General features: G+C 37.7%; 1 long non-coding RNA gene across 1 annotated transcript; it reads right to left on the minus strand.

Annotated features, from left to right (window-relative positions):
* Window positions 1-5,693: 5,693 nt before the first annotated feature.
* LOC134943869 (uncharacterized) lies at window positions 5,694-20,536 on the minus strand. The gene is made up of 3 exons (XR_010181799.1): window positions 20,409-20,536; window positions 10,792-10,885; window positions 5,694-5,817 (listed from the first exon to the last, which is right to left on the minus strand). It is a non-coding gene; the product is annotated as an uncharacterized LOC134943869 (long non-coding RNA).
* Window positions 20,537-27,344: the final 6,808 nt, after the last annotated feature.

Genomic DNA, 27,344 nt, shown 5'->3' on the forward strand with positions numbered 1-27,344 from the left:
GATAACATTATAGTGTAAAGGATCACATATAGCAACATATCGGTCATATGCCATTATGAATATTAGAGTCTCTTCTACGCTACCAACCAAAACATAAAAGTACAACTGGGTGAAGCATTGTATGAAGGACACTGTATTATCTCCAGATATTAACATGTGCAGCAGGTTAGGTACAGTAGTGGTTGTATAACAGATATCTACTAAGGCCAGGTTACAGAGAAATAGATACATGGGGGTGTGTAACTTGTTATCAAAACATATCACTGTTATTATACTAGAATTGACGAGCACTCCAAAGATATATATAAAGAATATCATGCTGGTAGTTAATGATGTATATCCAGATATTGCGGAAAATGGTACCAAGTTGAATCCTTTAATATAGGTCTTGTTCTCCATGCTATATTGAGGTTAACCTGCAAAGAATCATTATTACTGTATTACTTATAGTGGTTACTCTGCTGCGGACATATTGTTGGGTTAGAGATGAGAACTTTAGTTGTAAATTAGTAATTTTGCATCCTGCACGCTCTTGTTCTCCTGTCTAAAGACAATAAGAAAAAGAAAAATAAAGATAGGAAAAAAAAGTTAAAATAGAGCAACATATACAGTATGCTGACCATCAAACTGTGGTGAAATAGGAACTGTCCTGGCCTAGGTACTTGTCTAAGTGCTGAATAGAACCCTCGTGGCTTCTCACACATAAATGTATTAGCAAAGCAGAACAATGGATATCACTTACTGTACATTGAACAGATTTCTTCTTGTATTAAAAATGTTTCTGTTTCTGTCAATTGTTACATTACTGGCAGAGGGAAATTCATTTTATGATTCAGTTCAGGTTATGATGTTGATATAATAGTTGCTTTTACACCTCCATCCATATGTAGATGCAGATACTGTACTATGGGCCCCAGTTATCAAAGATAAATAACACCAGCGGCATTTTTCATTTAGTATCACTGTGGTACAAACAAAAAAGGCAGCTGGTATTCAGCAGTACTTACCTCTCCTGCGAGGTCCGTTGAGGTCCAGCCCTGTATGCCTTAAATGGACACATAACAACATAGCATGTTCTTACTTTCTGATCATGTTCTCCTCTTTTCCATCTAGAAACCTCTCTCCCAGCCAATTATTCTATCCTGGATGTCTACTCTAAAGCCTCTTATTATAGATTAAACATATGCAAAACTGAAGTGCTCCCTATCAATATCCCACCCTCATTTTTGTTGTCTCTTACAGCAAAATATAGGTATATATTCATGAAAATCTCTTTCCCTTAAATATCTGGATATCTCCCTCACAGCTACAGAGGAAACTCTCCTTGTCTATAATTATGGCCAGTTACTACAACAACTCACTGACTATATGAAAAATGGGATGAATCAAAAGGTTTCTTGAATGGGACAAATGGTGGTCATTTAAAAGTCCTTTCTCCCCATAATAATGTACTTTTTCTGCTCTATTCTGAGACATCTTCTTCCCTCCTGGTTTCAAAGATTTCATGCTATATATCTGTGTATGGATATATTCAGTACACTAAGAGATGTACATTGGCAAAAAAATACCTTACTGCATTCTGCCTAGATCATATGGAGGAATACCTCATTTAGAATTGTATCACATTTATTGTTTAATTAATTAGATTAGCAATTGGTCTGGTATCACTAGTGCCAATCTCTGGTTAAGTTAGAGCTGGAAATGTTAAGAAACTTTCCCTTATGGGTCTTACTTTTGATTCTGGACACTTAGGATCTTGCCACCTTCTACGTCCAGAGTGAATCTTAAAGAGTGGGATAAACTACTTACAGACCCATGTTTTAAAGAAAAATAACACCAGCTGCATTTTTCATTTAGTAGCACTGTGATATAAACAAAAATGCAGCTGGCATTAAGCAATACTTCTCTCTCCGGCGAGGTCCGGCACTGTCTGACTCCTCATCGCTGTTCTCCGCTCTCCTTATGGCAGCCTATCACTGCCAGTAACATAAGCAATTTCTACCAAGTACTGTAGATATTACAGGTGCTATTACGGATTGTTTCTATTTAAGCAGCTGCTATATGGAGATAGTCAATCTCCTATAAATACCATTAGAATAAAATAAATAGAATATTTTGTTTAATGAGTTTTATTTTCTCTTCTACAATTTGCTTCTTTAAAGCAATATTTGTGCACTTTGGGCCTTATACAGCTTCAGTTACAAAATTGCAAAATCGCAAATCGGACGATTATCGGCACATAGCGCATGCGCTGCAAATGCAATGGAATGTGCAAACGCTAAAATGCGATTGAAATTTGATTGACAGCTAATGACTGTTTGTGGGTGTGAACATGGTATTTGTGGGGATATAGAACAGATGTATGTGGACACATCTGTATATTGAAGATTAGCTTAGTAAGGAATTTATCTCCCAACACCTCTCTAAGGCCCCCATTTATCAACAATGCTTAAAGATTTTAGGAGTTGCTAAAGGGGTTTTGTCATCCATTCAGTATTCAAACAGTTGTAAACTAGGTTTACCACTCTTTGCCTCTGTACCGCTTTCGCCAGCTACTGCTGGAGAGAGCGGTATGGTACCCACTGCCAGCAATGGGGAGCCAGCGCTGCCCTTTTGGCTTCACAGAAGCCTTCTGGGCATTGCTGGGTCCCCGCAGGGTGAAAGAGTCATTCACATGTGCAGATTGGACATTGCGCATGCACATGACTAAGTAGCCCGTCACTGGCATTGATACCTTGATAAAGCTGCCATCTGAATCAGCGAAACGCATTGGATATCTACCCACTGGACTACTGTCTACCTCTTTTGCCTGAACCAGCTCCAATATCAACCTTCAGGGATTGCACTCCATCAAATAGAACTTGCTGAACTATCCTGTAAAACAGTATTGAGAGCCCAGACCGCGATTGACTTGAGGACTCCAGCCTATTATCTGCATTTGGCCTAGGAGAGCGATCCTCGGGTGGGAAATACTTACCATAAAAGGTGAATTGGCTCTTGGAATAAACTCTTCTACTAATCCATGGAATTGTGAGCACTATAGGAATGGGCATTTAAAAGAAGGACTACTTAATTCAACATATTGTGCCAGTGGGTGAGAACTTTGCTCAAATGAGAATATGTTAACATGCACTATTGTTTTTGTAATGTATTAATTGATATATATATATATTTATATATATATATATATATATAACAAAAAAAAACCCTCTTTCTGCGCTGATTGAAAATAGAGTAATAGGGAGGAGATCACATTCAATAATTAAGATTGGCTGCCTAATTACACTAGTTTCCCTGTTATGATGAACCAAAAAACAAATATGTAGTATTAGTGTAATTGGCGCATTGGGGTTGTTATAACACCTATATTTTTGTGACAGAATTACCTAATGTCAAATAAAATCTTGTTTAGAAAAACAAACAATGTGTTCCAATATACAAAATGTATTAAAATTTATAAAAGATCATCTGATACTGTATTGATATAACTGTCCATAAAACATTTCAACCACCACTAACATCCAGTGGTGGTCCACATAAGAGCAGATGTACAAATATTTTTTTGCGAACTCCTCCTTCAAGGATTGTAAATTGGAGGTCAGATCACAACAAATCTGATAATCCAACGCGTTTCGTCTCTCACAGAGACTTCATCAGGGGTACATCTGATTTGAGTAATAAGCCTCAAACAATCAATGGTTTCATTTGCTCTGGGATATTAACATCGGTAAAAAGTGGATCATCCACTATGAGTACATATCCAATAATGCCTGGCCAATCAGGAGGGATAAAAGTGTGGAAATTATGGAATCAAAAACCCACTGGAAATTCATATAATTCTCTACCTGATCAATCTTTAAAATTGGCATGGGCTTCTGGCTTATGCTGATGTTTTGGGGTTCCACACCCTGCACCTAGATATAGCGCTAGGGACCCCAAATATACAGAGATGCATTGATGCAGCTTTGGGGCTTATTCATACATTTGCGTAAATATATGTAACCGAGATCTCTGAATTCTAATATTGTGTGGGACTTAAATCTGGTTACTGTTATCATTCAGGGTGCTGGGGGAAACAAAATGCCCTTTTTTTCATGCTTAGAAATACCCCTCCCTTTCAAGCACCTGAATGATATCACTAAGCTAATTGAGCATCTGCCACTATATATGTCTGTTGTGAGATGCAGAGAGGTTCCTACAGTTGGAGGAGGTGCAGGCCCTGACATGCCATATGGAGCATTATGGGGTTGCTCCAAGGTAGGTAGCTCTTAGCTTTTATATATTTAAGTGAGGAGTCATTATCATGTGGCTCCTTGCTGGTTAATCATAGACCCAGATTGGGGTAATGGAGGTGTGGGGTGTGGAGCCTCTGGACTGGTTGAGCTGGATGGCTTTAGTGTAGCATACCTTTACATTCTATTAACACTTTTCACATACTCATTTCTTCAACACTATTTTTCCATTTTAATTACATCTAATTTTTGTATCACCTTCTTTTTAGCTTTGGCTTCCTAACACTGATTTATTAACACTATAGTTGTTTCACTGTATGCCCTCCCTGGGCTTTCTGGTTTATGCTGGTGTTTTGGGGTGCCACACCCTGCACCTAGATATAGCGATAGGGACCCCAAATATACAGAGATGCCCTGATGCGACTTTGGGGCTTATTCATACATTTGCGCAAATATATGTAACCGAGATCTCTGAATTCTAATATTGTGTGGGATTTAAATCTGGTTACTGTTATCATTCATAGTGCTGGGGGAAACAAAATGCCCTTTTTTTCTTGCTTAGAAATACCCCTTCCTTTCAAGCACCTGAATGATATCACTAAGCTAATTGAGCATCTGCCACTATATATGTCTGCATATTATAAAAACATAATTATAGAAACAATATAGACATACCCTTGCTTAATACTGATAGGTTTTAATATTAGATACAGTTTTGAAGATTTACAGTATGTTGCTGATAGACCTCAGTTTGTGGTTCAAGAAGTCAAGAGTTTATAACAGTACTTTGTTATTTATCATCTGGAGCCAACTTATACAGTACAAAGGGCCTAATTCAGGTTGGATCGCTATTGAGATAGAAATTGCGGTTTTCTCAATCCTGCTTCAGCTAAAAATCGCATGTGAAGAACCACCCAAAAATTGTTATGTATACGCAGAAATCAAGTACCATCGAAAATTGCGGTTGACCCAGGGCTACTCAGAATAATGAGAATGCAGTCCATTGCAACTGACATCAGATACAAGCCCCGAAAACAGCCATGACCTGTCTGCATTTTTCTAACCACTCCCCACAAACACCATGTTCACACTCACAAATGGTCATTACCTGTCACTCAAATTGCAATCACAATTTAGGATTTGCACATCCGTAATGCGTTTTCAGCGCATGCGCTGTCTGCCGATAATCGTCCAAATTGTGATTTTGCCATTTTGTAACTGACGCTGAATAAGGCCCAAAGTGCGCATATATTGCTTTAAAGAAGCAAATTGTAGAAGTAAAAATAAAACTCATTAAACAAAACATTCTAAAAAAGATTTGTAAATTAAAGAATATGTAACAATCACACAGATTCTAGATACTTATTAATATACAACACGATTGGACTGCATGTACAACGTATAAAAGTTATCACCTTTATTGTCTTATTGAAAGCTGTATGGCAGCACCGATGGTGTAATGGTAAGCATTACTGTCTGACAGCACTGAGGTCATGGGTTCAATTCCCAACATGGCCCTAACTGTGTGGAGTTTGTATATTCTCCCTGTGTTGTGTGGGTTTCCTCCGAGTGCTCTGGTTTCTTCCTACAATCCAAAAATATACTGGTAGGTTAATAGGCTCCCAAGTAAATTATCCATAGCGTGAATGTGTGTGTGTGTACCTGCGATAGGGAATATAGATTGTAAGCTCCACTGGGAATGGGCAGAAATATTTTCTATAAATCGCTGTAGAATATGTGTGCGCTATATAAATAACTGAATAATAAATATATACAAGTTCAATATTATGCAATGCTTTACAGATAATGAGTATACAAAAGATAGAGTGCGCTGTCAGAGAGCTGCTGGTGTAGGGGGTGGTAATTCCCCAAAAGAATATAGAAGCAATAGAATTAATAGTCACCAGCGCTTTAAAAGATAATGATAATAATAATAATAATAATAATACTCTGATTAAAAATGCATAAATAAATGAATATAAATTCAGGACGGTAGGTTTAAGTTTAAAAAGTATAGGATAAATTTAATGAAAAATAACATAAAATCACAGGTGCTTAAAAAACATGATTATGAATTAAAATGATCATATGAAAGAACACATCCACATATTTCCTCAACAGAGTCTACTTCATACCCCGGCTAGGACTTCCTCTGGAGTGATATCCATTAACTTGTTTGTTGGAGAATTATTATGGCAATGGAGTAAAGAATAGTCCCTTTTTAAGCATACCAATGCAGGCGTTTCAGGCGGATAGGGAAACCTCCAATTTTCTCCACAGATGAAAATGTCCAGGGAAATGCGGTCCAATTAGTGCCGTATGGGTAGTGATGATGATAAAATCCAGCAGTGTGAGGATGGTTTTAAGGATGTGTCCTGCAGTCTCTAACTCAACGCGTTTCGCTGGTGTTGACACCCAGCTTCTTCAGGAGTGAATGTTAGAGTGCTGTCCTGGGGCTCCTTATAAACCCTGAGCAATTTAATATCATCACAGACACCTGAGAAACTAATTATGCAACAAAAACCTAACCGTCCGAAAATATAGAAATAACACACAGTTCATATAGCAATTGGTCTCACATGTGTATACAACAATTTATTTCTAAAAACGAGCAGTAGAAAGGATTGAAAAATACGTTTGATTATATATTATAAAAAATATGAAAATGAAAAATGTACAATCTCTCCCTCTATTTCCTGTCTCTCTTCATATATATGGTGACACTATACGAATAATGACCCCCGTATATTATTACTGATCTTTGTTCTCTACTTCAGCAGGACCATTTGATATGAATAAAACTGTCCTCCTATTGATTCTACTGTGCGATTCCCCTGTGTCATTTACAACAATGGGAAACTGATTATTATTTCCAGCGACTATCATATTATATATAAATATAACTATGTTATCTTGTAAGCAAATGAATTATCAACTTTACTGCAGAGACTGAGAACACTGTCCCCCATAAGTATACTTTGGACTCGTGCTTTAACTATGGGAGAATTATCGGACTATTCTTTACTCCATTGCCATAATAATTCTCCAACAAACAAGTTTATGGATATCACTCCAGAGGAAGTCCTAGCCGGGGTATGAAGTAGACTCTGTTGAGGAAATATGTGGATGTGTTCTTTCATATGATCATTTTAATTCATAATCATGTTTTTTAAGCACCTGTGATTTTATGTTATTTTTCATAAAATTTATCCTATACTTTTTAAACTTAAACCTACCGTCCTGAATTTATATTCATTTATTTATGCATTTTTAATAAGAGTATTATTATTATTATTATTATTATCATTATCTTTTAAAGCGCTGGTGACTATTAATTCTATTGCTTTACAGATAATATATAACCATTCCTAACACTTCATGCACTGTTGAATTTGGTATCAACTTCAACCAGAGTGCCCAACAGTAGTTATGTACAGTACGTGTAATATTCTACCATTGTGTTAAGGCTGAATCTAAAAGAAAAATCATCCCACCATGTTAGCCTTGTAACAAAAAACAGCCAAGACATCAAAAGGAGGTAATCAAATTTTACAACATTTCTTTTAATTAAATGTGCATTTATCTAATTCAGCATGTTAAACATTCTACTGAACTTATACAACCCAATCAAATATCCAAATCAAATTGAAAAAGTCCGGACCAATAAATGTAAATGAAGCAGCAGAAACACACTTGGTGATGATACTGGGACTTTTGTACTTTGTATTTTTATTGTATATTCTGAAACTGCAGTACATGTTATAGTGTCTATTACAGTATGGCCCACTATTTTAAAATTGTTTTAATAACATTCTTTTTTTCTTTTACATTCTGTTTTTCCATAAACAAGACCATCTAGTTTTAGTGCAGAGTGCTCTTTAAATATCTATACCCCCAATCAGATGGGAGTACCCACTTTTATTCTCAGCTGCATACTGACACACTTTTACATACAGTATAGGCAATTAATAAAAATGCCAACTTAAAAAAATGCTAAAGTTCAAAAAGTTTAACAATGAATGATATTCTTGTTATCACTGTCATTTGTTTGAAAAATGACAGCAGTTGATTGGCTGGAGGACCAGTTATCATTCGTAACGAGCGATAACAAGAATATCACTCATTGTTAAATCTGCCCCTAAGTGTTCATAGTGTATGCAGTATTTATATCCAGGAGAGTCACATATGCATTTGAGCTCCACATGCGCTGGTAAGGGATTAAATGCTACTGTATGTGTGTTTATAGTAGAGATGAGTGGGTATGGGGCAAAACAAAATTGATCGCAGAGAAAGGTCATGGTGTGTCTATATATATATATTTAAGAAGAAATATCTCTGTGGAGCACTCTTATTCTATAATCTGATATAATTAGATAATTGTTGGTGGATGTTATATAAAGAGAGGATGACCTTACACATTTATACACCCATATTAGAATCACATATATCTCTTTATTAAAAGATTTTGATTTAAACTTAGCATAAAACTTTTCATTTTCTTTTACATTGGAGATACAATTGTATATTTCAACATTATTTGTATAAGGAAAAAAAACAATATAATGAGCTTTCCCCCAACGCGTTTCGTCTATATCGATTTCTTCAGGGGCGTTTTCTAAATAACAGCTCTCTGTTTATATTGGAATAACTGTAGTATTCAAAAAGTATGAAGTTCTAATTGAACCAAAGTTGTACAGAAAAATATGTATTACCAAGTTGAAAAAACTTGAAGAAAATGATTCCCAGAATATGATAGCATTTATTGGGATTCCTTATTATAGGCCACCTAATGAATTATATTCTTCTCCAGCATGTAGTTATATATTTCATTCATTTTTCTTGGCTCATTGGGTTGGCATTTCCTCAATTTTTCAAAGTATCAGTGAAGTCCAACGGAAGGGATCCACTTGTAAACTTAAGATAAACATATCCCTTTAATTTTCCAGCAGTTGTCCTATAGGTCTGCCTGCATAGGTATCCAATATTGGATACCTATTCAGGCAGAACTATAGGACAACTGCTAGTAAATTATACAAATAATGTTGAAATATGCAATTGTATCTCCAATGTAAAAGAAAACGAAAAGTTTTATGATAAGTTTTAAATCAAAATATTTTAATAAAGAGATATTTGTGATTCTAATATGGGTGTATAAATGTGTAAGGTCATCCTCTCTTTATATAACATCCACCAACAATCATCTAATTATATCAGATTATAGAATAAGAGCGCTCCACAGAGATATTTCTTCTTTTATCTATTTTTGATCCTTACCGACAAAGGATTCTCTCTGTGTTGAAGCTTGCTTTCCCATTTGGAAATATAATAGTATTTATGTTAGTAAACTCAGACACTAACTGACAAAAAGTAATTAGACATTTCAGTAGTGTATAATAAGAGCGCACTAAAGGAACATACTAATATATATATATATATATATATATATATATACTGTATATATATTATACACACACATTTATAGAATACTGCAAGAAAATGCCTTTGGACACAAATCTTCTTTTTAGAGCTTGAGAGCTTGCTGATATTCAGTTGCTGTACTCATTATTAAACAACACATTTCAATATAATGCCATAAACCCATTGATCCTGCATAAAAACTATGTGATTTCTAACAATATGAAGCTACAGTACTTGTACTTTGGCAACAAAATAATTAGCATTGCAGTTGAGCAGATCTATGTAGTGTACAGTCACACATCCAATCTCATCCAGCCACACACAACATACTGTAGATCTGCTCAGCCGCAATGCTGATAATTTTTTCACAAAGTACAAGGTAAGTTTCAAATAGTTAGAATTCTCTAGCTTTCTATGCAAGGGCAGATAGTTCAATGAATAGAGTGTATGACTGCAATGCCAAAGGCAATGGGTTTGAATCCAGAGTATGTCAGCATTTTAAATTGTAATAAAGGATAGTATGACTGAATAGAGCTGGGCTTAAAAAAAGGGAAGCTGCAAGTGATAGTCTGTATACTTAATCATCATTCACTAAACATCTGAAATGGAATATGGCGCACAGAGGTTGCAGCTTCCTGCTCACATAAACCTTACACTGTCCCTACTGTTATCACCTTTGTGTTCCTTCACTCATTTGTTTGCTACTTCTGTGAAATCCTATGATTTATTAGCACAAAATGCCACATAGTTGTATTTATACAGTTATTTTAGTTTTCAGATATTGAAATGTTGCATTTATGTTTACTACAGTCTGCAGCGTATGGCAAACATACATTATGCGCTAACAGCTTTTTAAAAACATTAGTTTGAGTCCTACAGAGATCCTCAACAAACACACATAGGAAAAAAGTACTTCCCTTATTGTAAAAGAACTTCCCCCAAAAAATACTGACTTTTTAAAGTTTTTACCCCTACTGTGGCTGGGAGAAAGCAAAGAGTCTTATGCATACAACATGTGATTTAAAAAAAAAAAAAACAATTCAAGAAAAAAGACTGTTTTCTGCCACACAATAACAATCACATGTCAGTTACATAAGCATAGTGCAGCACATTACAGATGTGTGGTAGGATCACAGCTCACCTGTAAATCAGCAGAACACAGGACACAGGGAAAGATGTAGCCTTACTTATATGGTGTGGATCCCTTTGATATTTGGTAATTCCTAACAGGTTACCTCGGGGACAAAAAAAAATGATGTTAAGTACATCAGCCATATACTCTCCCCTTGGGGGCTGATTATAACATTTTTAGAGTTATGACAAAACATTTTAATCTCCATTTCTGCACATTACAGTCTCTGATACAGTCCAAAATAGTGCAACTTATTCAAAAACAACTTTACAGAAAACTGCAAAGGATGATACTTTTTGAGTGATTTGTTAGCAAACAAACAAAAAAAAAAGCACACTAATGGGCAAAACCATGTTGCACTGCAGGTGGGGCAAATATAACATGTGCTGAGAGATTTAGATTTGGGTGGGGTATATTGTTTCTTTGCATGGTACAGTAAATACTGGCTGCTTTATTTCTACACTGCAATTTAGATTTCAGTTTGAACACACCCCACCCAAATCTAACTCTCTCTGCACATGTTACATCTTCCCCACATGTAGTCCAACATGGTTTTGCCCATTACAGTAGTGTGTTTTTTTAGTTTGCTAACAAACCTGAATAAGGCCCTAAATCAATGCTTATTTTTGAAAATGAAGTTTGCCTATTTTATAAATTTGAGCTACCCCCTACTCATACTTTTGCTTTTCTTCAATCACTTCATTATGCCCATTCAGTCATTGCCTCCTTTCTATTGGCTGACTGATCAAAAACTCTTGACTCCTTATTAGGTCGTTTGTCACTAATCAATAACATGATCATATTAGTGTACTTTATAGCTCTCTATGTACAGTATTTCTTTGGATAACTCTAAAGGGGGGTACACACTAGGTGATTTCAGCCTAACAAATGAACGATAATGACATAAATGTCTTTATCATTTATTTTTAGGCTTTAGGCTGAAATTGCCCAGTGTGTATGGGGGTAATATTGGTGAACGATGAACGATGCGTGCTCCCTCACACCGTTCAGCGATCACCAATATTGTGCTGCATGTTCGAGAATGCCGGCGGTGACGTCACTGAACGTTATCATTGAACGATAATGTTCAGTGTGTACTCACTATATCATTGAACACTATATCGTTTAACGATATAGTCATATGTCACCGGCATAACACAATCGGGTAGTATTTACCCGCCTTAAGATTGTTACAGTCATGTGATACTGGATGCAGACTCCTTCTACCCTCTCTTTAGACCAAGTGTTCTATTTCATGACCTATTCATGTTAGATGTTGACAGCCTGCTCTTATAGGGAGATTTTTTTGAGCATCTACCACTGTGGTTTATTGTCCCCTCGTCATAGCAGTACTATGGGCCTCTCAGATACTAGGGATAGACTGATGTGTCAGACATCTTTTGTACATTGCTTGTGGAATTGCACCCACGATAAGTTGTTTTGATGTCATGTTCAAGATTATCCATATACTTATTTACTAGAACATGTTCCCCTTACTCGTGAATGGGTTGGTTATACTTGACCCAAGGGTAAAACTTTTATTAATAATCTCGGCAGTGGCACACAAATTATTTTTTAATATTAGATACAGAATGTCCCTTCTTCTCTTACTTTTTTTGTTCATAAATGTAGTTTTTTTTTGTTTATTTGCATGGATGGGTCAACGCTACCTTCCATAAGAAATCCAGTGTTGGCAAATTTTAGGAAAAATTATATCCCCCCTACTATGCTTGATTCACAATAAAAATGTTTTTTATTCAATTCCACTGCTTGGTACAAAACAAGAGTATATGTCAATCCTGTGATCCTTCATTCATCACAAGCCACTCTTTTTTGCTTCATACAAAAGACACTTTTGTATCTGGTATGTGGTGGGGAAAGACCGCCAGCCATCAAGTTATGTTGTTATGTTGGGCTCATTGCTGATGTCCTTTATTTATTCTCTCTGACAATCCATCATACTATATTATTTAATGTCAAATTTTTTTTAATTAAAAATAAAAAATGTAAAAAGTGGAAGTGTTGAAAAAATATAGAGTGAGGGGCATAAGTATACAATTGGAAGGTCGCAAGAAGGCATGGAGACACACCAATTACAGTCACAATAGAGTAAGTAGAAATGCAATTTGAATCAGTATAAGACCAGCTGGAGGTTGTCCCATAGGAACCACCATGGACAAATAAACCAAGAAAAATAACAAATTGAGAAGTAGCCATAGTCAAAAGGGTTCCAGAAGTTTCATTAAGGTTGCTGCAAAGAGAAGGAGTTCTAGCACAGGAACTCCCTTCATAATAGACACATGCCATAGAAGGCATTTAATAATTGGTGAGCAAGTAGAGGTAGAAATAATATGGGAAACCCAAAGTCTGCATGTTAAAATTAAATCAGATTTTGCCATTCACTTTATTAAGGGGAGGGGGATGGCATAATATATAGCAGTTTGACAAGGGTATACTGTAAATAATGAATTCTAATGGCCAAGATAGAATCTGAGGACACCTTTATCTCTAAGCACACGGAAATTAAATACCTTAATCCAAAATATGTAAGTGGATGACTGGACAAGTCCAGAATACAAGAAACATATCCCCTAACAAGGAGAGACATAGAGTCTAATAATAAATATAATATTTATTTCCATATGATTGGTACATTTAATAATATAAAAGGTTGTTTAGGGGTGTAATCCATGTCTCTTCTATCTTCAAGTTTTTCTGGTTATTTCACCAGGGGACTTCCCAATGTCATTATTCCAGATTCAGCCTGTCAGCACTCTTTCCCCACCAATGTCATAATTTTGGATTCAGCCTAGCTAGCACTTCAGGTTCATTCAGAACTATTATTCCAGTTCTAGTCCAGCCAGCATTCCAGTTCCAGTCCGGTCTGAATTCTGGTTCCAGTCCAGGTATCAGTTATCCATAGTTCCAGCTCTTGAAAAGTTGTCCACAGTTACAGTTCTCAAACAGTTATCCACAGTTCCACCTCTTGAACATTTATCTACCTGTTCCAGTTTTAAACATTTATCCACAGTCCCAGTTCTCAAGCAGTATTCCATTCTAGTAAAATAAAGTTATTTATTTTCCCTCTCACACCTTTTGGCTAGCCACAGGTAGAGCACCAATGGTTCTTCACAAAGTCCAATACCTGCAGCTCATATCTTCCCAGCTAAGTTTTGACATCTATGGAAAGAAGCTGAGTAAAGCCTCCTTGCTTTATTTGCACTTCCTCAGGATTCCTACCAAAGACTAACTAACCCCTTAGGTGTGCCAGCTTTCAGCATAGATTTCTTTATCATAGAATGCCTGAAGGCGGTTCTAAAAGCTGGTATAATCTTTTCTGGCGTACAGAACAGGTCTGGAAAATTTAAATCAACCACGACATCTCTAGTGTCATAGCTACTCCATATCATTGTTAAACTAATGAGATGAGCAATCATAGTTTCCAAGTTAACCTGAAAAATACTTTTCAAATAGACTTTGGTATTAAGATAGCAAGATGTGATAAGGGGGCATATTTCCAAATCATTTAAATTTTCATAAACCATTTGAATGAAAGCACATACATTGTGTTTCCCAAGATCAGTGTATTCATTATTGGTTAACATGTCATTAAAATATTTAGATTCTTTAAGCTATCAACAAAAATGTATATAAATTTACAATATCTGTCCAAACCTAAATGCGTAATATTTACCATTTCCACAATAAACATTTCTCATGGGAGTGGGGTAGTGTGGACCTCCAAAATAGCAGGATGATTGATTTGGCAAAATAGTTTTAGCGCACATTTTAATAATATTTTTGTAATATTTAGGATTTGTATATTGGTAAGATTAAAAAGCAAAAAAAAAGAGGTCAAACAGCAACTCTCCTCCACTACCGCAATACAAATTTTAAGGTTTATAAGAAATATAATAATTTAGGGAAGATATTAATTTTGATTTCCTTTACCCTACCAGCTACATTATAATACTATAATGTTTTACATATCTTTTAATTCAACTCATGTTTTCTTGGGGCCAGTTCTGGATTTTCATTATATTGGTCTACGTTTTCTTTGGTTCTAATAGATCCTAAATATTTATTTTGTGATGGATGCCATATGTATGGAATACAAACTAGCCACTGCAAAAACCTTTTTTGGATCATCAAGATTTTAAGATGCTAAATATGCATAATTCATTTTATAATTATATGGTCCAAATCTTTGATAGAGTTTAAAGGATTTGAAATTAAAGTTAACAGATTCAGAAAATACAGCTATTATGGTTTATAAATCACTTTACAACTCTAATACCTAAAATGTCTGATTTCACTATAATACTGTAACCCTAACTGGTGAATCCATACATAAAGAGAAAACCAATGGAGCCAACGGACATCCTTGTTTAGTTGCATTACAAATTAAAAATGAGTCAGAAAACTGTATTTATTATATACAGGGAAGATTCCTAAATCACTCAGGATGCATGCTAAAATTAAGATCACAATGGATTACAAATCATTAATCTTTGGGTAATGGTACATGTACTGTATAGGAAGAACTTATGCCTATCCAAATGTTGGCAAATGTTGAACAAGGATAGAATTTTTGAATGGTATATGAGGCCAAAAAGCAAATGCTCCAGCTATCCAGGCATAAAGGTTTGGATTCAGAGTCACACACAAGAGTTGATCTGTTTGTTGGTACTGTTGCTGCTGGAAAATCCCTAAAAACACATTTGGTACATGTGTTACTTAAAATGTACGAACAAAGGTATAATTGCAATTAAGATGTTTTGGAAAAGTGCTGGGCATTCCTTGGTGGTGACTGGGAAAAGGCTATTAAGACATGAATAAATATTTTGTTGTACTGTATGGGTGTGTTATGGAAGTATCACTAAAGTGTTTGTGTGCAGAGGGCATAATTCTGGTTGGATCACGTATGCAATCTAACAAGGCCCCATTCCGCGCATGTGCAGATTCTCCGCCTGACTGAGTATTTGTTGTGTCTCTGCTATAGCTCAGGTTGTTGAGGTGCAGCAATGAATGGTACATTAAGGTGCGAACATATACACAGCATGCAATACATATCTCCACCAGTGAGTGGCTAATGCTCCACTAATCCAGTACTGTGCAGTATGTAGAGCAAATAGCTGCAGATGGATATACAGTACAATAATCGTACTGTAATAGTGTACTCTTAGCAAGCTCTGGCAAATGGCCAGTGACAACTGTAATGTTATACTTTACACATAGAACAAATGTCAGACAGAGTCAATCAGGAACTTGAAGTGTATAGCGCAATGTAAATAAAGGAGGCATATATTTACGCTGTGGACTCGCAATGCCTGCACTGTCATTTTGGCAGTTATGTGCGGCCCGGGCATCACACACAAATTGATACTCCATGGTTTACTAATGAACACTGTGCTTCAGGGATGCTGTAGAAAATATACATTTTCTGTCAGTACCAAAAATAATCAATGAATCAATAATAATGATAGTGTACACAGATGCAAACTTATGTGTTAAAGCAATGGTCCATTGGCGTTAGGGTTACGTGAGCGTCCAAGTACCATTGACAATACCACTTAATCAGAACCAATTGAAAGGGATCACTGCTTATATTCACACCTGAGTTTGCATCTGTATCACCATGTCTCATGACCTAGTGGTGAGGTTTACTGGGCCCCATGGTCATGGTCCCAGGTTTGATTCCTGGAGTGGGTGAATGTTATTTTTTTTCTTCACACTTTATTAAAAAAATTGTTTTAACATTCATTCATTTAAGAACCTTACAGTTAATATAATTATGACCACAGGAAAACCTCAGTTTTCATAAGAACTGTCCGAGCATCTTCTATGCAAAATCTTACTTACTGTTTAATGTACATACAGTATCCTGTATAGAGTATATGGGGCTGGGTCCTGCAAGTAAAGTTACAAATAAAATAAAAATTTACATTGCTCAGGACCTCTCTAGTCCCTTCCCTCAACTAAGGCTACTGTAGTATGAGACCTTATTTACATACTGTTTTGTCAATTTATTGACTGTAAGCTGGCCTCCCTGTCTGTGAAATGAGCAGACTCCCAGAAGAGGGGGAAGGGGGAGGAAGAGGTTAACCAGCAGAGTGAGTAGCCTGCCTACAGTATGCCTTAAATGGGAAAGTTGCAGTAAGAGTCACAGGATTTAACTGGACTATCACACACACATTGATTGATGCCATCATTTAATAATGAACACTGGGCTTCAGGGGCTGTGTATTAAAGCAATGGGGAGGCACAGGAAGAAGTATAGTAAACTCAGTCTCATAAAGATAACACTATCGTAATTTGAAAAGTCATACTTGTATTGCATATTTGTGTAGTAAGTAGCACCTACAGAATTTTTTCAAATTTTGACTGTATATCTGTGTGCATGTCTGAGACTGCATACAAAGTATGACAGAACTTGTTTTGGCAAAATTAGAAAAAAATGTGAATGCTAATTTATAAAAAAATATACAATACAAGTTTTGCTTTTCAAATTACGAGAGTTATCTTTATGAGACTGAGTTTACTGTACTTCTTCCTGGGCCTCCCATTGCTTAAATAAGCAGCCTCCCCGACCCCTAATTCCTCTCTCTGTGAGACTTGTGATTTCACGGACTGAGTGCACTGCTTATTTAATGACAAACACAACATGGCTGGTAGACTACTATATGTAAATGAATTGCTCCTGCTGACTTTCGTTAGGGAAGGGAATCAAGAAGCCACAGAAGGTACATTCATTTGTAAGGCATGCTAGCATTGTGTATGCACCTAGAGATCGAGAGATGTCTTGCATGAGTGAGTCGTCATTTGCTGGGCAGCTCTGCTAATTTTGGGTGTCTTTTCTTGACGCAAATGCATCTTATATGCATCACTATGCAAATAGGATGCACAAACAGTTTCTGCTGATTAAAATGATATGTGGCATGTCTATATTTAGTGTGAGACTGCAGATGTATCTGTTAACAAAATTTTGTGGAAATCATTGTGGTGTAGCATTTCATAAAGAATATAGGCAGGGTGCATATCATTTAAATCAGCAGAAGCTGTGTGTGCATCCTATTACATTGCTTTGCATTTAAGATGCATTTTCGCATAAAAACACACAAAAAGACAGTCAGCTCTATCAAGTCCTGCCGTGGCGTGGTGTGACCTCAAGGGCTGTTTAGCGTGACTGCAGCAAGGATGTAAGGTTATGTAAAACACACAGGCTATGGGGCTAAGTAAGCTCTGGGCAACATAGCAGGAAAGACTCAAGCACCGAGCGGGTTAACAAAATGGCCGCTGAACCAGGGCCTCGTGGAAGCCCACATCTATGGAGCAAGCGATGGCATAGGTTTTGCATGTAATGGCAATTCTGCTCATGCATCCAATTACATAAATTAATTTTTTTTTTAAAGTATACACACATTGCGTCCCTTGTGGAACTTGAACCCAGGGTGAAGTGCATGGTAACAATCAGCAATACCACTAGGCCAACATAGCCCCAGACAAATGTGTAATGTGTGCTGACCAAATGATGTCAGTGTATTTACTGTAGAACAATGATTTTTAAAAGCGCCATCTGGTGGATGATCGCTGGTATTACACTAACCGGTAATGCCATACAGCATGCCATATGCCATGCTAAGCTCTATGCGCCAGCCTGCAAAAGTTTGCCGCCTTGCAACTAGGCACACTGTGACTCCATGATTGGGAAAAACGCCATAGACAGTATAGATAAGCAAGTCTCCATCTGTATATGTGTAGATTATTATATATACAGTAGGTTGCAAAAGAGTAACTTTTAGTGTTAATTGGGGCTTAGAAAAATAACCACATTTATCTATAGATAAATAAAATCTCTTTCGCTCACAAAATAGAGGAACACTTAAGAAAGAAATGTCCAAAAGAAAATGGCATCTGCTATGGAGATATGTTTAGCAAATACTGTATATGTAAGCAGTTCAACCAACAAGATAATACCATTAGAATGAATATCTCAGTCATTTCACCCCCAAAAAATGCCATAAGTTACATGTTTATTAATAAGATATAAATGGAATATTCAAACTGCCTCATTTTTATTGAAATAATCATTGAATATGTAAACTTGCTAAGCAGTTGTATATTGGATATTAATGTTGCCAGCTATTACCAATTACCAGACATGGTTGCAATAAACTTAATTGAAGTTGCTATATAAGTACCATCAGTGCACAACAAGGACACACGCACAGACAAAATCCAATCAGGATGAAAATAATTTGGGTAGGTAAACAAAAAAGCAACAACTCTTGAATAGTAGCCAGCACCTAAACTGGAAGTGTAATATGGCCCACACTGTGGAACCAATTACCAATCTGGAAACCGGAACCAGCAATGATGTGCCACTCCCATTCAATAGTGCATATACTCAAAGTAAAAGCCAGAGCTAAGGATGGGTGCAGCCAGAAAGATGTCCCACAGACACTGGCAGCAACAAATGCCCCCCAAAGGCTCCAATTATCTATACATATAAATGTGAAAGCCCTCACTCACTCACTGACAGACTCATCACTAATCCTCTTACTGCCTGATATGTTAGGAAGCTAAAATTTAACAAAGTTATTCTTCAGGTGGGAAATAGGAAAACTACATAATTAGAATTTTAATTAACCTCCCCAAAGGGGATGAAAAGGGGGTTGACATAATGACATCATCACTGATGCGTGGCTTGTGTTGCGTGAATGATAATGCCCAATTGAATAATCAGATCAAAATTTGGACTGCGCCTCCAGTGTGTAAAATTTATTAAACTACAAAAATGGTCGTGTCACTTTTTACCGTATCTCCTACGGGTGCTCCTCGGGTAATGCCAAAAACCATGGATTAATATTTACTTACATTAAGATGTCTCAAATTTACACCTTTATAGATTTACCAAATTTTCAACACTCAGTTAACCCATAAAAATCAGAAACTCCCTTGCAAAGGGCCTAACTCAGACCTGATGGCAGCAGCAAATTTGTTAGCTAATGTGCATACCTCCCAACATGACCCTCTCCAGGAGGGACAGAATGCTCTGCTCCTGGACTTCCCTCTTAATTTATGATTGCCATCACCTGTGCTGAAACACCTTTCTGATCCATTACCCTGTTTAAAACAGGTGCAGACAATCATACATTAAAAGAAAAGTCCAGGAGCAGAGCATTCTGTCCCTCCTGGAGAGGGTCATGTTGGGAGGTATGAATGTGTAAAGCCATGTGCACTGCAGGTGGGGCAGATATAACATGTGCAGAGAGAGTTAGATTTGGGTGGGGTGTGTTCAAACTGAAATCTAAATTGCAGTGTAAAAATAAAGCAGCCAATATTTACCCTGCACAGAAACAATATAACCCCCCAAATCTAACTCTCTCTGCACATGTTGCGTCTGTCACACCTGCAGTGCACATGGTTTTGCCCATTAGCTAACAAATGTGCTGCTGTGATCAGGTCTGAATTAGGCCCAAGTAATGGAAAGAACAGCTATTATGTGTGCGTGTATGTATGTATATATATATATATATATATATATATATACACACACAGACACATATATAGCTATTCCATTCCCATTTAATTCTAATTAACAACAAATATCACTACTGTCATACTTTTGTCTGATCATGCAATGTTCAGTCTCAGCTGCAGTGCCTATAGCACGTTTCTCTCCTGTCATAATCCCTCTGTCAGCCCTCTGTCTACCACAGATCCTTCCTTACAGCCGGTCAGTTGGATCACATTGAGAGCCTTCCAGCTGCCGGCCCTTACACTGTGACGCCATCAGTATGACAGCTGATTAAGATTTGATCTGCAGCAGGTGGAAGGTAGGTCCTTTCAGATAGGGGGGCTCACTCCATTGGAAATTTAGCAACATTGTTGTCATTATTACATATTTTTTGACACTGTATGAGTGTGTACACTGCCTGTTGAATTTGTTGCTCAAATCAGAACTTCACAACAGATTAAAGTGAAGTAAAGTGATTTTCATAGGGGCATCCATGCAAAAGAAAGAATTTTTAATTCACTCTTTCTTTATTTTCACAAAATTATTTTATTATTTTGCAATTTTTAATTACCATCATTTTAAACAAGTGAAATTAAAAGTTAAATTTTATTGTATCTTCTTTGTGCACCGCATGATACAAATTGTACTAATTGAACAAATTTTTTGTTTAGTGGTAGCATCTCTGAGCCTAGATATTCTGGTATATACAAGAATCTTAAAATATGGGGATAGGGGTTGTGTAATCTTTATGATACAATCTATTTCCTGTGCGGTTAGTCTGTACTCTTGTATATTAATCTTCCCATGTTGGAAACATTTCTTCAGTGGTTCCGCATTGTATGAAACCATCATATAGGTAAGGTGCTTATGGAATGGATTTTTTTTTTGCTCAGATTGATGAGAAATGGGGCGAATATCATGTTGACATGCACTATTTTCAGTGGCCATGTCCCTTCCAGCATGTGGCCACACCCATTTTTCTGTGTGCGTCCACATACTTTTGGAGTTATGCCTCTGCAGTACAGTAAGGACATGTTCCAGGACACTGAAGTATTCTGATGGTGGTAGCATGTACACACACACACACACACACACACACACCTTTTGCATAGTACAATGGTCAGGTGGCATGAGCAGATGAAGAAGGCTTTCTTTCTTCAATCTGTAGATTTTATCTGCAAGACAACCCTACGCCGACTCTAATTATTGTTATATAAGGTGTCAGACAAGACATGACCATCACTGCCAGCACATGAGCTTTAGGATCACAGAAGAAACTGATTGATGGTATGTGACTGACACAATTATACTAAAACCTCCTAATATCCAACTGACAGATGATAAAAGAGTTTATTTTATTTAAAATATAGTGATAGTGTAAAGGACACAAATAGCAACATATAGTTCTAATCCAGTGGTTCTCAAATTCTCTCCTCATGACACCACAAAGTTCACAATTTTCTTGTCACCCAGGAGGTGACCTAGAAAACATGAACTCTATAGGGTACTGAGGACAGAGTTTGTGAACCTGTGGTCTAACCAAAAGATAAAAGTACAGCTGGGTGAAGCATTGAATGATGGACGCTGTATTATCTCCAGTAACATGTGCAGCAGGTTAGGAACAGTAATGGTTGTATAACAGTCGCCTGCTAAGGCCAGGTTACAGAAAAAACTGTAGCTAATTGGGGATGTGTAATTGATCATCTATAGATATCACTGTAATTATAATAAAATTAATGGGCACTCCAAACATACTGTATGTAGGAAGAAAAAAATACTGGCAGTAAATGATGTATAATCAGAATTGACATAAAATGGCAATAAATAGAATTCTCTCATGTAAATCTGGTTTTCCATGTCATAATCAGGTTATCTTATAAAGAAACATTATTATTACAGTACTAAAATACATTTACGTGAATGTTTGGTGGTAGTCTCCTCCTTGGGTTAATCACACAGCTGTAGGTTGTTCTTTTTTCCTTAGTGTATGAAGATCAATGACAGAAGTCTCTGCAGGTGTGGTGAAGAAATGGCATTGGGGAGACACCTCTGATGAATATATAATACTTGCCATGTCATATTCTTTGAGAAAACATTATCTTCATATGATGAGTATTGCGTCCTCATTTGCAGGGCTTTTCAAAGTAATGTATTTTGTAATATCAGAAAATACAATATAACACAGTATGGGGTACCTAAGTGAGTCACAGTCATAGGAAAATGTACACATATTCTGGAATCACAGGTTCAGCTACTATTACAACTACAGATAATGAATTATCAGTCTGTATATCTCCCAGCGTGTTACCCTGCTATAAGCAAATTATTCTCAGATGATGCGCCATACATTACCTCTCAGGTTTACAGTCACTCCTTACATCTCTATCTAATAGTAAGGGACCTCTTATCTCTCTCCTTCTTGATTTGTTACATTACTATGTTAGTGGTTAGGGTTCGGTATGATATACTGCTCATCGAAATGCTGGTGGTCACATGACCGACATCGGCATCCGCCAGTGAAGATCTCGACATCGGAAGTATAAGTATTTTACCCCCTCCCTTACTCTAACCCTAACCCTCAGGAGTGGCAGCTAGGGCTAACCCTTTGGGGGTGGTGGCTGGGGAAAACCATCATGGGGTGGTGGCTAGGGCTACCACCACCCAGTGCCTAACCCTACCTTCACTAGTGCCTAACCCTAACCCTCCTCTGGTCCTTAACACAAACAGTTACCCCAATATTCACCTTTGGGCTGTTAGTTTTCCAGTGCCAGTCTCCTGAGTGGTGTTGGGATTCTGGCATCAGTCATATGACCACTGGCATACCATCCATCATGATGCTTTATCCATAACAGTTGTTACACAGCCCTTTGTGTTAATAATTTTTAGTTTATAATGATATATTCACTATGCTCCTGCCCTCATTTCCCTTTCCTCCTCCTATTTGGTAAAGACAAAAATAAAAATAAAAACTAGAGATAAATATAACATAAGTGCCCTTGATTTGTGCTGTCCTCTGCATGTGTCTTGTCTGCCTACATGGTATATAAATGCTGCACTGTGTATAAACTAGAGATGAGCGGGTTCGGTACTCTGAGAACCAATCCCACTTGAACACTGAGATCCGAGCTGGGATCCAAGCCTGGCTCAGGTTTTCCTGCCAGTCTCTGATCCAAAAGCATGGCAACAAGTCATCAACCTGCTGTCGGATTCACACAGGTTTTGGATAGTGATGAGCGGGTTCGGTTCCTCGGAATCCGAACCCCCCCGAACTTCACCCATTTTACACGGGTCCGAGGCATACTCGGATTCTCCCATATCGCTCGGTTAACCCGAGCGCGCCCGAACGTCATCATCCTGCTGTCGGATTCTCGCGAGATTCGGATTCTATATAAGGAGCCGTGCGTTGCCGCCATTTTTCACTTGTGCATTGGAAATGATAGTGAGAGGATGTGGCTGGCATCCTCTCACTTTGTTTCAGGGGGCTGCAGTGCAAATATCTTTATTCTGGGGACCAGCAGTATTATAGGAGGAGTACAGTGCAGAGTTTTGCTGAACAGTGACCACCAGTATTATACGTTGTCTGCCTGAAATTCGCTCCATATCTGTGCTCAGTGTGCTGCATATATCTGTGCTCACACTGCTTTATTGTGGGGACTTGGGACCAGCAGCATAATATAGGAGTACAGTGCAGAGTTTTGCTGACCAGTGACCACCAGTATTATACGTTCTCTGCCTGAAAAACGCTCCATATCTGTGCTCAGTGTGCTGCATATATCTGTGCTCGCACTGCTTTATTGTGGGGACTGGGGACCAGCAGTATTATATAGGAGGAGTTTAGTGCAGAGTTTTGCTGACCAGTGACCATCAGTATTATATGTTCTCTGCCTGAAAAACGCTCCATATCTGTGCTCAGTGTGCTGCATATATCTGTGCTCACACTGCTTTATTGTGGGAACTGGGGACCAGCAGTATTATATAGGAGGAGTACAGTGCAGAGTATTGCTGACCATTGACCACCAGTATTATACGTTCTCTGCCTGAAAAACGCTCCATATCTGTGCTCAGTGTGCTGCATATATCTGTGCTCACACTGCTTTATTGTGGGGACTGCGGACCAGCAGTATTATATAGGAGGAGTACAGTGCAGAGTTTTGCTGACCACCAGTATATAATATATAGCAGTACGGAACAGTAGGACACTGCTCTACCTACCTCTGTGTCGTCAAGTATACTATCCATCCATACCTGTGGTGCATTTCAGTTTTGCACAGTTTGCTGACCACCAGTATATAATATATAGCAGTACAGTACAGAAGGCCACTGCTCTACCTACCTCTGTGTCGTCAAGTATACTATCCATCCATACCTGTGGTACATTTCATGTGTGCGCAATATATATAGTAGTAGGCCATTGCTATTGATACTGGCATTTAATTCCACACATTAAAAAATGGAGAACAAAAATGTGGAGGGTAAAATAGGGAAAGATCAAGATCCACTTCCACCTCGTGCTGAAGCTGCTGCCACTAGTCATGGCCGAGACCATGAAATGCCATCAACGTCGTCTGCCAAGGCCGATGCCCAATGTCATAGTAGAGAGCATGTAAAATCCAAAAAACAAAAGTTCAGTAAAATGACCCAAAAATCTAAATTAAAAGCATCTGAGGAGAAGCGTAAACTTGCCAATATACCATTTACGACACGGAGTGGCAAGGAACGGCTGAGGCCCTGGCCTATGTTCATGGCTAGTGGTTCAGCTTCACATGAGGATGGAAGCACTCATCCTCTCGCTAGAAAACTGCAGTGCCACTCCTAGATGGGCCAGGTGTTTGTGTCGGCCACTCGGGTCGCTTAGCTTAGTCACACAGCTACCTCATTGCGCCTCTTTTTTTCTTTGCTTCATGTGCTGTTTGGGGACTATTTTTTTGAAGTGCCATCCTGTCTGACACTGCAGTGCCACTCCTAGATGGGCCAGGTGTTTGTGTCGGCCACTTGGGTCGCTTAGATTAGTCACACAGCTACCTCATTGCGCCTCTTTTTTTCTTTGCATCATGTGCTGTTTGGGGACTATTTTTTTGAAGTGCCATCCTGTCTGATACTGCAGTGCCACTCCTAGATGGGCCAGGTGTTTGTGTCGGCCACTTGGGTCGCTTAGCTTAGTCATCCAGTGACTTCGGTGCAAATTTTAGGACTAAAAATAATATTGTGAGGTGTGAGGTGTTCAGAATAGACTGGAAATTAGTGGAAATTATGGTTTTTGAGGTTAATAATACTATGGGATCAAAATGACCCCCAAATTCTATGATTTAAGCGGTTTTTGAGGGTTTTTTGTAAAAAAACAACAGAATCCAAAACACACCCGAATCCGACAAAACATTTTCAGGGAGGTTTTTGCCAAAACGCGTCCGAATCCAAAACACGGCAGCGGAACCGAATCCAAAACCAAAACACAAAATCCGAAAAATGTCCGGTGCACATCACTAGTTTTGGATTCTATATATGTCCCCATGCATCAGTGCCATCTTCACTCCCACTGGCATGGGAGATTGAACAGTGTACATGTGCTGCCTGTCTGTGCTGTGCTGTATGCTATTCTTTAAGGGGAGGCTGTCTGAACTTAAGTAAGGGGCTGCTATGGTACTCAGGTGTACATAAGGGACTGCTGTAGGGGTGTCCATAAAATGGGTGCTTTGGGTGTACATCAACTGGGGCTGTACAGTGTACATATGCTGCCTGTAAGTGCTGTGCTGAGTGCTATTCTTTAAGGGGTGCTGTCTAATTGTAAGTAAGTGGCTGCTGTAATACTCTGGTGTACACAAGGGGCTGATGCATGGGTGTCCATAAAATTGGTGCTTTGGGTATTCAAAAACTGGGTCTTTACAGTGTACATGTGCTGCCTGTCAGTGCTGTGCTGAGTGCTATTCTTTAAGTGGCTGTTTGAAGGAAGGGGCTGCTGTGGTTCTCTGGTGTACACAAGGGGCTGCTTCAGGGGTGCTGTGTCCATAAACTGGGTTTGTCTGACTGAATTGGCTGTCCCTCTGTCCATCAAGGGCTGTGTCCTCCAGGGGTTCAGTGTGTGATATACAAAATAATATATATATATATATATATATATATATATATATACATATATATATTTATGACTCATTTGTGTAACCGCAGTGTGTGATATAAAAAATATATATATTTCTGACTCATTTGTGCGACACTGTAACCACAAATAATATATTTTTTTGAATTTAAATAAATATTGTGTCATCCCAGTATACATCCAGGGACTGCAGCTGCTCCGTCCATCTAGGGGTTTTCTGTCAGTCCACCCAAAATAAAAGACATCTTTTTTTAAAATATTTTGTGCTGTATCCTCCCAGTATACATCCAGGCGTACTCCGTCCATTTCAGGGTGCCGAATCCGTAGGACATATTTTTACTGTATATTATAACTTATTGTCCTATTTTCATAATTCTTATCACAACATTGTAATTCATTAAAATTAATAGTATTATTAATAATAATAATAATAATAATTATAATAATTATAAATGAACTAAAGTTAATATAGCTAAACTCTCCACACTTGAATAGCGGACCTTCTGCATTTCAAAGATTTCCTTCAGCAACAGAAGAACTTGATCCAAAATATATTAAAATCATGAGTACAGCATCTAAAATACTGACTTTTTTTTCTTTGCCTTAATCATCTTTTTGTGTACTGAAATCTTGAGCCTTGCCTAAAGCATCATTTTTTAAAATACGTTATTTTTTAAAATAATTTGTGCTATGTCCATACTTCCAGTATACAGTATACAGCCAGCTGCTGCTGATCCATCCATCTATGGGTATTCTGTCCATCCATCCATCCAGTGGCTTTGGCCCAGTATTAAAAAAAGAAAAACTTTATTTTGTGCTGTACCCCAGTATACTATACATCCAGGGACAGCTGCTTCACCATCCAGTGACAAGGGCTGTTCTGTGGTCTGTGTTCTGTCCATCCGTCCATCTAGGCTCTGTACCAGTGTTTAAAAAAATAAAAGTATTTTA

Source organism: Pseudophryne corroboree, chromosome 7 (assembly GCF_028390025.1).
Source record: "Pseudophryne corroboree isolate aPseCor3 chromosome 7, aPseCor3.hap2, whole genome shotgun sequence".
Taxonomy (NCBI): Eukaryota; Metazoa; Chordata; class Amphibia; order Anura; family Myobatrachidae; genus Pseudophryne; species Pseudophryne corroboree.